Raw genomic sequence first — 11,559 nt, 5'->3', positions numbered from 1 at the left:
ACCTGAAAGATGGACCCATGCTAACATTTGGGGATCTCCCAAAGAAAGAATGATTGACCCTTTATTCCAGACCCTCCAAACAACTTTGTAGTAACTCACTAGTCAGCCAGATAGAACAGAACAGAAGATAGTATCTAACATGACAGAGACCTAAAAAAAATAGAAAAAGGCCAGCGCTGCGGCTCAATAGGCTAATCCTCCGCCTGTAGCACCAGCACACCAGGTTCCAGTTCCAGTAGGGGCGCCGGATTCTGTCCCAGTTGCCCCTCTTCCAGGCCAGCTCTCTGCTGTGGCCAGGGAGTGCAGTGGAGGATGGCCCAGGTCCTTGGGCCCTGCACCCGCATGGGAGACCAAGAGAAGCACCTGGCTCCTGCCTTCGGATCAGCGCGGTGCGCTGGCTGCAGCGCACCAGCCGCGGTGGCCAATGGAGGGTGAACCAATGGCAAAAGGAAGACCTTCCTCTCTGTCTCCCTCTCTCACTGTCCACTCTGTCTGTCAAAAAAAAAATGAAATAGAAAAAAAAAAAGGTATTTGAAATAGAGATAATTCAGAGAATAAAACAAAAACAGTATAATGAACAAAAATACAAATATAGGAAATCCAATATCTGACTACTAAAAATCCCATCATCAGAAGATAGAAACTGGAAAGGAGTCAAATGTCTAATACAACAGTTTCCCCAAGATTAATGCTTTTCTGGATTGAATAATTCCAAGTGCCAACACTCCTCACACCTCCATAAAAGGAAGGAGGAGAGCTGATGCTAAAGCATGTACCATAGTACTTTAATATCCTACCAAAAGACCCAAAATGTAGAGAGGCCAAGAGAGATGGAAGGTAGGAGAAGAGAGACAGAGAGGAAGGTCACATACAAAGGAATTAGGGGAGCTGGCGCTGTGGCGTATTAGGTTAAGCCTCCACCTGCAGTGCCAGCATCCCGTATGGGCGCTGGTTCAAGTCTCAGCTTCTCCACTTCCAATCCAGCTCTCTGCTATGGCCTGGAAAAGCAGTGGAAAATGGCCCAAGTACTTGGGCCCCTACACGCACGTGGAGACCCAGAAGAAGCTCCTGGCTCCTGGCTTTGGATCGGCCCAGCTTCCGATGGCCTTTGTGGCTATTTGAAGGGTGAACCAGTGGATGGAAGATCTTTCTCTCTGTCTCTCCCTCTCTCTTTCTATAACTCTGCCTCTCAAATAAATAAATCCTAAAAAAAAAAAAAGTCAAAAAAATTGATTGACATTTTAAAAAAAGAAGGAATTCAGAATCAGAATGCCATAAAATTTCTCCTAGCTAGAAGCTAAGACATCAGAGTCATTAACCCAAAAGGGAAAGGATTTCCTGATTAGAATCCTATACCCATCTGAACAACAACAAAAAGGATAGAATAAAACATCAGACATGCAAGGTATAAAAAAATCCATCTCCTAGGCTTCCATATTTGGTGGAAGATGTGTTCCATCAATGCTGGTGACAGACATAGATATGAGAAAGCAGATCAGATGGAGGAGCGAGGTGAAGAAAATGGCCAGGGATAGACTAAAGGGAAGTCTCAGCAGACAGTGTGTATCAGACGAAGAAAGTCATCACTCCAGAGTGGAGTGGAGCAGAGGAGTCTGCAGGGAGGGCTCCGAGGAAGAGAACGGGATGATAATTTGTTTGACTTGTTTGACAATAAGGAGAGGAACTTTATGCTTCTGTGGGAAAGTCTGAGTCTTCCTATTCTATGCACATAAAAAAATTAAACAAACAAATGAAGTGATGGTGCATTCCAAAGCAAACGTAAACCATATAAAGAAGGAAACGTAATCCTACAATACTCTGAAAATACTGTTAATAGAAAACATTATGTATAGTCATTATAATGTAAACACTGAATATTTCATTAAAACTTGAGAGGATGGGGGAGCAGACATGCGAGGGAGTGGATGGGCATACTAAGCTGCATTCTTCAGTCAGTAGATAATATCTATTTCAAAAATGAAACAATAGTTCTGGAAGCATATTGTTCAGAAATCTGGAGATAAAGAACTGAGACAAACTAGGCACTGCTTTAGAAATGGGATGGGGTTGGAAAGACAACTGCTTTTGTTCAATACAAAGCTAGTTCTATATGGCTTTTTATATCATAAACATGTATTTCTTTTTAATATTTATTTTACTTATTTGAAAGGTAGAGTTATAGGGGAGGGAGGGAGAGACATGGAGAGATCCTCCATCCACCAGTTCACTCCACAAATGGCCACAATGGTCAGGGCTGGGCCAGGCTGAAGCCTGGAGGCAGGAGCTTCATCTGGGTCTCCCACATGCATACAGAGGCCTACGGACTTGGGCAGCCTCCATTGCTTTCCCGGGCGCATTAGCAGGGAACTGGATAGGAAGTGGAGCAGTCGTATGGGTTGCTGGCATCACAGGTGGCGGCTTTACCTGCTACATCACAATGCTGGCCCCTATATGTATTTCTTTAATGTAGGTTCTAACACAGTACCTTATATTTAATAAGAGCTCAATGGATGCTGGTTATGATTACAGGTTGACTATCCCTTACATAAAATGTTTGGGGCCAGAGCATTTTGAATTTCTTTTTTAAAATTTGGAATACTTGTATATACATAATATGATATGGGTATCTTGGGATAGGACCCAGGTCTACATTTACGTTTCATAGATATCTCATACACATACCTGAAGGTAATCGTGTAACAGTATTTTTAGTAATTTTGTGCAAGAAACAACTCCCACAGAGTTTTTGTTTGTTTGTTTGGTTTGGTTTGGTTTGGTTTGGTTTGGTTTTTCACAGGTAGAGTTAGACAGCGAGAGAGAGAGAGACAGAGAGAAAGGTCTTCCTTTTTTCCATTGGTTCACCTCTCAAGTGGCCGCTATGGCCGGCACACTGCGGCCGGTGCTCTGCGCCAATCCAAAGCCAGGAACCAAGTGCTTCCTCCTGGTCTCCCATGCGGGTGCAGGGCCCAAGGACCTGGGCCATCCTCCACTGCACTCCCGGGCCACAGCAGAGAGCTGGCCTGGAAGAGGACAGAATCTGGCTCCCCAGCTGGGACTAGAACCCCGGGGTGCTGGCGCAGCAGGCAGAGGATTAGCTTAGCGACCCGTGGTGCCAGCCCTCCCATAGAGTTTTATTATGTGGAGTTTTCCATGTGTAGTATCATGTTGGCCTCAAAAAGTTTCAGATTTTGAATTTAGGGATAAGGAATACTCAATCTGTTTCACTTGTTAGATTTTAAACTGGACAAATGGAGACATTGTGACTTGCCTAAATTTCTTCCCCTCCAAATTATCAGAGGTGAAACTAGAACCTCTTTATTGAAAGCATCATAAAAGGCCATCTATGTCAGACCCAGCAATGAAATAGCCCTAACCCATGAGTTTACAGTCTGGTCAGGGATGAGGGGAGGAGCAAGTGTGTACATAACTATTTCACCAAGTCCATTCTGGCAAACACCAAATAAAAAAGTCCCAGCAGCTCCAAGTCCTGGCTCCACTTCCCACTCCAGCTTCCTGCTAATGCACACCCTGGAAGGCAGCAGGTGAAGGCTCAAGTACTTGGGTCCCTGCTGCCCATGTTGGAGATCCAGACTGAGTTCAACCTGGCCTAGCCCTGACTGTTCTGAGCATCTTGGGAGTGCCCTAGTAGATGGAAGATTCTCATTCTCTCTCTCTCTCTCTCTCTCTCTCTCTCTCTCTCTCTCTCTCTCTCTCTCCTTTCAGATAAAATGGAAATAAAATTTTAAAATAATTTGTTTTTTGTTTTTAATTAAGAACTACCTCCTACAGATGCTAACTTTTCATGTGCTTGGGTTGGGCTCTCTAGAGATCATGCATATAACTAATTACCCTTCCCTCTCTTATTTTCAACTTTTTGGACTAGCCTGTATTGATATGATTACATTTACATCAGAACAATTGAAGTAGCTGTGGTCACCGATTCCATAGCTCTTTTACTTGGGTCAAGTTGTTCAAGAAGTTCAGCTCCCTTGTACCACTACCAGCACACACCCTTCTGCTGCCTTCCTAACTGATGGCCAAACTGATGGTGCGAACAATCAGAGTGTGTAAGGAGAGCCAGGGAGTTGGACGTCCCCCTTATACTAGCACTGATGTCCTTGACTGGGGCTGGCCACACTGAACAAGTTCACCAAATTGCAGCACTGAGGGCTGTAAAAGGGTCTTTCCTGAAAATAAAATAATAAAAAAAAATCAAGCTCAGCTGGATTCTGATTTAATAGTATCTGGCAAGCTAACTATATTATTTTTGAACACACAGACATAAATTTGATATGAATAATAAAACTGAAGTATAACATGGACAAAGGAAATATAAAATTCGCCTAATCTTCAAAAGAAATTCTATACTTGAATAATTAACTATGCTCTATTTATAAAACTAGAATAATTGAAAACAGGATTTTCAGTTGATTCATATAGCCTCTGAAATATTTATTATTGCAAGTCGAAAAGATCTGTCTGGGGTTTGTCACTGAAAATGTCTAAACTCGGTGTCCAGATGTTTATTTAAGTTGCTCCCACAGAGTTCTAATGTCAATACCAGGGGTTATCAGAGAGCATCGCTGTGTATCTTCCTTGACTAATATTCTCATTTCTTCTGTATCTTTGATGTTTTCTTTCATTAAAATTCCTGGCCCATATCCACAAAAATCTGCTAGGCTTGCATAAAGAATTAGTCTGCAGACTTGACATATGGTGATGCCCTATGTCTCCACAAAGATAATATTTATCAGCAGTATCACTTAGGCATTACAATCAGCAGCATAGAATCAATTTAAGAGAATAAAAAAGAATACAGTCCAGAGTTTAGAATTCCTAACTTGCAGATTCTAACTTCCTGCCTATTCTATTTTCCTCATTTTATGTCAAGCAAAGTTTGAGCAGGCAATGGGATTTCTCACCATGAGCCCCTGTTCACTCTTCCTCTCCTTCGCTCTCACATACCCTGTCTTCTTTTGAAAACCTAAAGTAAAACAATCTTAGAATGTTGGAAACCAGGCTTTCTGTCAAAACTCACTTCCTTCAGTTTTTGTGGAATAAGCCACCTGGGAGAAGATTTTAAGAAGATAGTAGATGATATCCTCGGGCTTTGTGTGAAAGTGGCAAAAGACAAAGCCAGTCTATTTAGAGCTGACCAGATGGGGATGTTTTTTTAATTAGCTGCTCTAAAGAAACATGTACTAAAAGTTCCTCCTCCCCAAAACTGACTGAATTTTACTGAAATTGTTAAAGCACCTAGAGCCCAAATAAAGAGGAAATGAATAAAGTTTGCATGAACATTCAAGAGAGCCCTCTGCATCTTAAGGCTGGTCCAATCTTCCAAGCTAGGATCAGATGAGGACTTGAGACCAGCACGAGGTAAACACTATTAATCCTCTGCTGTTCACCATTTTAATTAAAATGAAGTAAATCTGATCTGAACTCTAATAAAAAGTGAAGAAAAAGTTTGGCACCCAGGCAAAAAGCCACTAATGATACTAAACAGTGCCCTTTGGAAGGAAGGAAGTCACTCCTGGGAACTGTGGAAAGATTAATTAGAAGGTGTTATCTACAAAAAAAAAATTCCAGTTATGCTGTTGATTTGATTAAATCATGTGATTCACAGGCTCACACAATAGAGCCCGAGAGGTGACTTCCTAGCACAAAGTAGTCACTCAATAAATGTTTATTGGCTTTTCAATGAACATCTAGTCCAAGATTTCTATGTTAATAGCTATTATATGAAATTGGGTCTCCAGGCAAATACATTTGGGAAATGCTGGGTTACATAAAATTAAATGGGCTCTTTACTTGTGATTTTGAATTTCCATGGAGAGAAGGTAATGGGGGCAGAGATTATGTCATATTTCTCAAACTGATTTTATCACCAAATTCCATTTTTCTCAGGACTTCTGTTTTAAGAGACATATTTGGGGACAAATGGACAAGATCCAACTCCTTCACTTTAGAAACTAGACAATCTGAATCCCAAGAAGTGACTCAAAGCATGTCCTTTTTTAAGAGCAAAATAAGAATTGTCACTCTCCCACCCTCCCTTTCCTACCCCAACCCATCCCCATCACAAAGTTTATCTTGATTTCTAGCCCAAGAGTCCAGCTGTCTTCCTCAGGATACTTTTGTTGCTTTCTTGTTAACAGAATTATTTTTACTTTAAGTTGAGCATAGAGGGAACATGCTTTTAAACCCAACACTTGAAGTAATGGAGCATTACCTGGTGATGTGCTATAATAATTTTAGCACTATATGATCTCTTTTGAGTCTGGAACAGGGTAAAGATCAGTCAACACCTGGGGAGGGAAAAATTGAATAGAATTCTTGTTTCCACAACACCCTTCTATTACACTTCCCACATTTGTTCATATTAGGACTCCCACTGGGCTGTTAATTTTAAGAGCTCAAGAACTAATCCTACAGTCTACGGTAGGGTTTGCATAACGAATAAATGAATGAATGGCTAAGCAAACAAACAAGTTTGTCTTGCTTCAAAGAACTTCTGAGCTCTCTGAAGGAAAGAATGACTAAATACCCCTATCCCCATCAGCACGAGATGACATAAAGAGAAAATAATCTCTGTTTCCAAAGGAGATCCAGACTGAGATAAAAGGGCTGGGCACAGGGTACAAGGCAAGATGATGGACTGAGAAGACTTATGGGATGGCATTTTCCTCGGTGGTTTTTTAAAAAGAGTAACCAAAATACAAAGAATGTGGTCAGTCATAGGTAAGAGATTTTGCAAATTGGTTTGAATCTTGTGTTGCCCATACCTTTTCAAAATATAGAATTTAATTGAGGGAGAAGGGAAATGTAATTGGGATATGTACCTGAAGTCAGCAGTGACAGTAATCTTTGCTACATTACCTTGTTGGGAAGCTAACTCGGCCTGAAAATCTGGAAATGCTTACCAATTGTACTTGGAATATTCGGTGGATAACTCAGGTCGAGCCCTCTAGTGGTGAAAGCCCACAGTAAGGTTCTTCAAGTTCCCCTGCTTGGGGACAGTTGCCTATGGAAAAATCTGGACGGCCACTGTCCCTTTCTAATTACACATGTGACCAGGTGAATTTAATCAATTTTTTTTTGACTGCACAAACTTTCTTTTAATATTAATAACTTACACAATGCTTCCATATGCAAAATCTTGTGGAAAGAAAATGCACAGGTGAAATCTGAAAAGATCGGTTTGGACCCTGGATGTGCCAACCCAAAAATTCTTGAAAAATAGATGTGGTTAAGAACATGTAAACAATCTGTGTGTCACCTATGCTATTCTCAATTAAGTAACCACTTTCTAAAAACAAGAACTTTTGCTTTCCTTTTAAGAATCATTCTAATGGAGAGAATGGAGCTGAAAGACAGACACAGACACACACAAGCATCCATGAACTCAACCCAGGTATGCGTTTCTGGGATCCAGAGAGGGGGCGGTTCCAAGGGAAGGAATGTGGCAGGACCTCCTGCTGAAATAACCCATCTGGGACTTGAGAAATCTGGATTCAATTCTTGACTTCATCTCTAGCTCACCACATAATTAAGGGGGCAAATCGGCTAATCTCTCTGTCCTTCACTTTGTCCTCTTTGAAACGATAGTATCTGGCCTCTCCCCACTTCTCAGGAATGCCATGTCAGCAGACGCTGGGACACGGGCCTCAGAGGCCAATTAGCTGGAGGCGGAGGGAGCTGTGCCCAGCCTCAGCTGCCCTTCTGCCCCTGCCTGTCTCACAAATTAATGTCTTTGGTCACACAGGGTCTGCCTGAGAGAGTGTGAATGAATTTCAGACAACTCAAGGCTCTTCTCTGCAGAGGATGAGGGAAAATAACAGAGCTTTTGTGAAGCACAGACTTTGTTTCATTGCATAAAACTACTATCAGTGTCATGGAAGAAGGTGTGATTGCACATTCAGGGAGAGAACCTACCATAGAAGAAACATTCACCTGAGAGTCAGGAAGTCTGGGTTCCAACCTGGCTCTGGCAGCTATGTGACCTTGGATACGTCCCCTAAAATAACAGCTACTGGCCACTGTGTCCTGGAGGCCTACAACATGCCGGGCAAAGATGAGTACGAATTCCTGTGCTTGCCTCGTTAGTCATTAGTATGGTCATTTAACTTAATTTCCTAATAACGCCGTGAGTTAGGTCCATAACGGGACTGTTATTCCCACTATGTAGGTAGGAAAGCTGAGAGACAGAGAAGTGGCTGCTCTAGTGTGCCGCCCAATCCCATCTGAACGTGAAGAATGCTTCTCCGAGAGCTGGCAGACCAAGGCCTTCAGCTGTCAGCTCTCCTTGGGGATTGGTCTGGCACAAGACAACTGGCCTGCCCAAGGCCATGTGTCCTTCAGGGGCAGTCCACACCCAGTGATTGATCCTGCACAGTAAGAATGCCTGGCTTCCTTTCCTTGGGCTGCTACAACCTATAACCACAAACTGGGCAGCTTAAAGCAACAAAAGCATTCTCTCACGGTCATGGGGGCCGGGAGCCTAAAATCATGGTGTCAGCCAGTTGGTTCTTTCTAGAGGCCCTAAGGGAGAGTCCATTCCATGTCTCCTTACCAGGTTCTGACAGCTTTAGGCATTCCTTGGCTTGTAGATGCATGGCATTTGTCTTGACATGGCCTTCTCCTCTGGGAGTGCTAGTGTCCAGTCTCCCTCTCCTTTGTCCTGGGAGGACACCTGTCATTGGCCTTAGGGCTCCCTCTAAATGCACGGTGATTTTGAGATCCTTCAATTAACTATATTTGCAAAGACCATATTTCCGAATAAGTTCACATTCACTACAACAAAGGGTTAGGACTAGGACGTATCTTTTGGGGGCCACTACTCAACCCTCTACACAACCCTTAGAGAAACTTCTTGGAAGTGCTATCCAACCCCCAGGGCTTCTTCAGAGGCCCCCTGAGGTCTTTGATGAGATCTCATCACAGTCCAACTTCTCCCACATCAACTCTGATCCTTCCCTTCCTTTCCCCCAGTGTTTTTTTTTTTTCAAGAGCTCCCCTTGATGAAATGTCCTGCATAATAATTCTATTTCTGAGTCTGTAATAATAGTAAACATTTCAAAGTTCCAAAACTTCAGTCTGTGACTCGTGTATTTTTATTGCTTTTGGAATTCTAATCTAATTCTATGAGTACTCCTGACCAGATATAACCATCTTCTCACCATTTCTCAGAAGCCCTGCATTGTCCTGCCTCCCTGCCTTCTTGAATGCTGAACCTAAACACTCCCCATCTCACCAGTCCACATCCAATCCAAGGTTCAGTGTCAAAGCCAATCCTCTCCTTTACACTGGAAACAAGGTCGTTGCTGCTGTTTGCCTCTTGGCCCCCTGCACTTTGGATAACAATGGTGTGTGCCTGTAAGCCCAGCCCAAATCTGCTGCACATCAGGACTGCTCTTACTCATCTGCAATTGCGTCCCCCAAGATTCTGTCATTGCTTGATTTCTCTTCCAGGTCTGTGCTCTCCCTGGGCATCCAATCAGTGGACTTCAGCCACTTTCTCATATGAAGCAGCCTCGTTATGGACTTCTCTTCAAAGGCCAGGCTTGTTTTCTCATTGTCCCTACACCTGTCTGCAAGATTGCCTACAGGTCATCACAGACGCCAAGTGCAAAGCTGAATACCTATGTCATCATCCCATCAAGACTGTTCCCTGCCTGTGAACTCAGTGCCTTCTCCTCTGGTTCCCAAACCTAGGAACTGCAGTGTGATAGAATAACCCTCATTCCTGAAGGAACGCCCAGGTCTTATTCTTCACATGATGCTCCTTCTGTAACGCAAGATATTAGGAGCTACTCTTGAAAGGGCTCCAAGGAGGTAGTCTGACTCTCCTGTCCTCTTCTATAAAGCAGCGCTTCAGAGAGAGGGGCAGGAAGGTGGTGAGATGTGGCCCTTCTCAAGGAGACAGGCTGGAAGCTGGGAGAGTAACAGCTGAAAGTCATTAGACAGAAGGCTTCCAATGCTCAAATCAGCCTATGAGCTGACCCCACTTTCCAGACTGAGGAGTTTAGAGTAAACAGCTTGCCCACATTAGTCTGAGAGAATGCCACAGATCCGCGTACTGGACTGGTCCTCCGGGTGAGGCAATGGCTGTGGATGGTGGCTTCTTAAAGCCTAGGATGGGCTCTTTTCCTGCTCCTTGTCTTCTGTCTCCCACTGTCTATTATCGTTAAGGAAGGTACTCAGGAAAGCAGAGCCTGGACACAGGCATGTGGAATGTGACAGATTTTTCAGTCACTGCTTGGAAAACTCATCAGAGTTGCCTGGGTCAAGTCCCAGCTCTGCTTCCAATTCTAGCTTCCTGCTAAAAAGCATGGATCCTGGAAGGCAGCAGGTGATGGCTCAAATACTTGGGTCCCTGCTACCCACACAATTTACTCAGATTAAGTTCCAGGCTACTGACTTCAGCCTGGCCCATATCCGGTGGTTGTGGGAATTTGAGTGAATCAGCAGATAAAAGATTTCTGCCTGTCTCTGATCCTCTCTCTCTCTCTGCCTTTCAAATAAATTAAATCTTTTTTAAAATTAAAAAAAAAAAAAGAGTGCTAGATGCTGTCATGGTGTTGCTCGCTGTCAGACTCAGAGGGAAGGGCCTGGCCTTACGCCCATTACAAGGGCCCTGGTGACATGAAATGGGATTATTCCCCCTCTCTAGCCTTGCTGGGCACCCACAGAAAACCAGGCACTAACTGTCTGGAATGCAAACAAACAGTGCAATAGGAAAGGCAGCATGGGAAATTGAAAAGGGCACTTGACTTAGAGGAAAACAGATGCAGGTCTTCATAGAGTGTGACCTTGAGAAAGGCACTCCCTCGCCCTTCAATTACCCTCTCAGGAGAATGCTGGAATAATACCTCCCCCCCAGGGTAGGGATGAAGATTAAGAGAAACCACAGATGCAAAATCATTTCCTAACCAACAAATTGCTGTGGAGGTGGGAGGCGGCAATACCACACATAGAAGTGAAGAGGCTCAGGCACATGCAGGGGTAGCTCCCCAAGTCCTGCCTTCCTCTTCTCCACCTACCCACTTTCTCCTCTCACTCACCCGTGCATCCAGCTATCAAAATATTGTTCAGTGCCTACTCTGTGATTAGCACTATTCTAGCCTAGGGATAGAAATAAACAAAAGTCCTTGCATTCATATTGTAGTGGGGAAAGTCAGATGATAAACAAGCAGGAAACTGCCCCAATCTAGGGAGAAACATGAAGGGGGCTCATTTCAAATGTACTGACATCCCTGACAAGATGACATTTGAATAATACTTGTAGAAATGGGGAAACAAGCCCCGCTTATCTCTGGGGAAGGAACATTCATGATAGAGAGAACAGCAATGTAAAGGCCCCTTTGGTGGGAGCATCCTCAACTGTTACAGCAACAGCAAGGAACCTGCATGACCACAGGTGAGTGACACTGTCAGAGATGCTGAGAGCAGGTCATATGGAGTCTTGTCATCACAATGACTTTAGCTCTAGGGGCCAGGAGCCAGCGCTGTGGCTTAACAGGTAAAGTCGCTGCCTGCAGTGCCATCATCCCATATGGA

The sequence above is a fragment of the Oryctolagus cuniculus genome, chromosome 12, assembly GCF_964237555.1.
Source record: "Oryctolagus cuniculus chromosome 12, mOryCun1.1, whole genome shotgun sequence".
NCBI lineage: Eukaryota > Metazoa > Chordata > Mammalia > Lagomorpha > Leporidae > Oryctolagus > Oryctolagus cuniculus.
Note: the sequence above shows the minus strand (reverse complement) of the source record.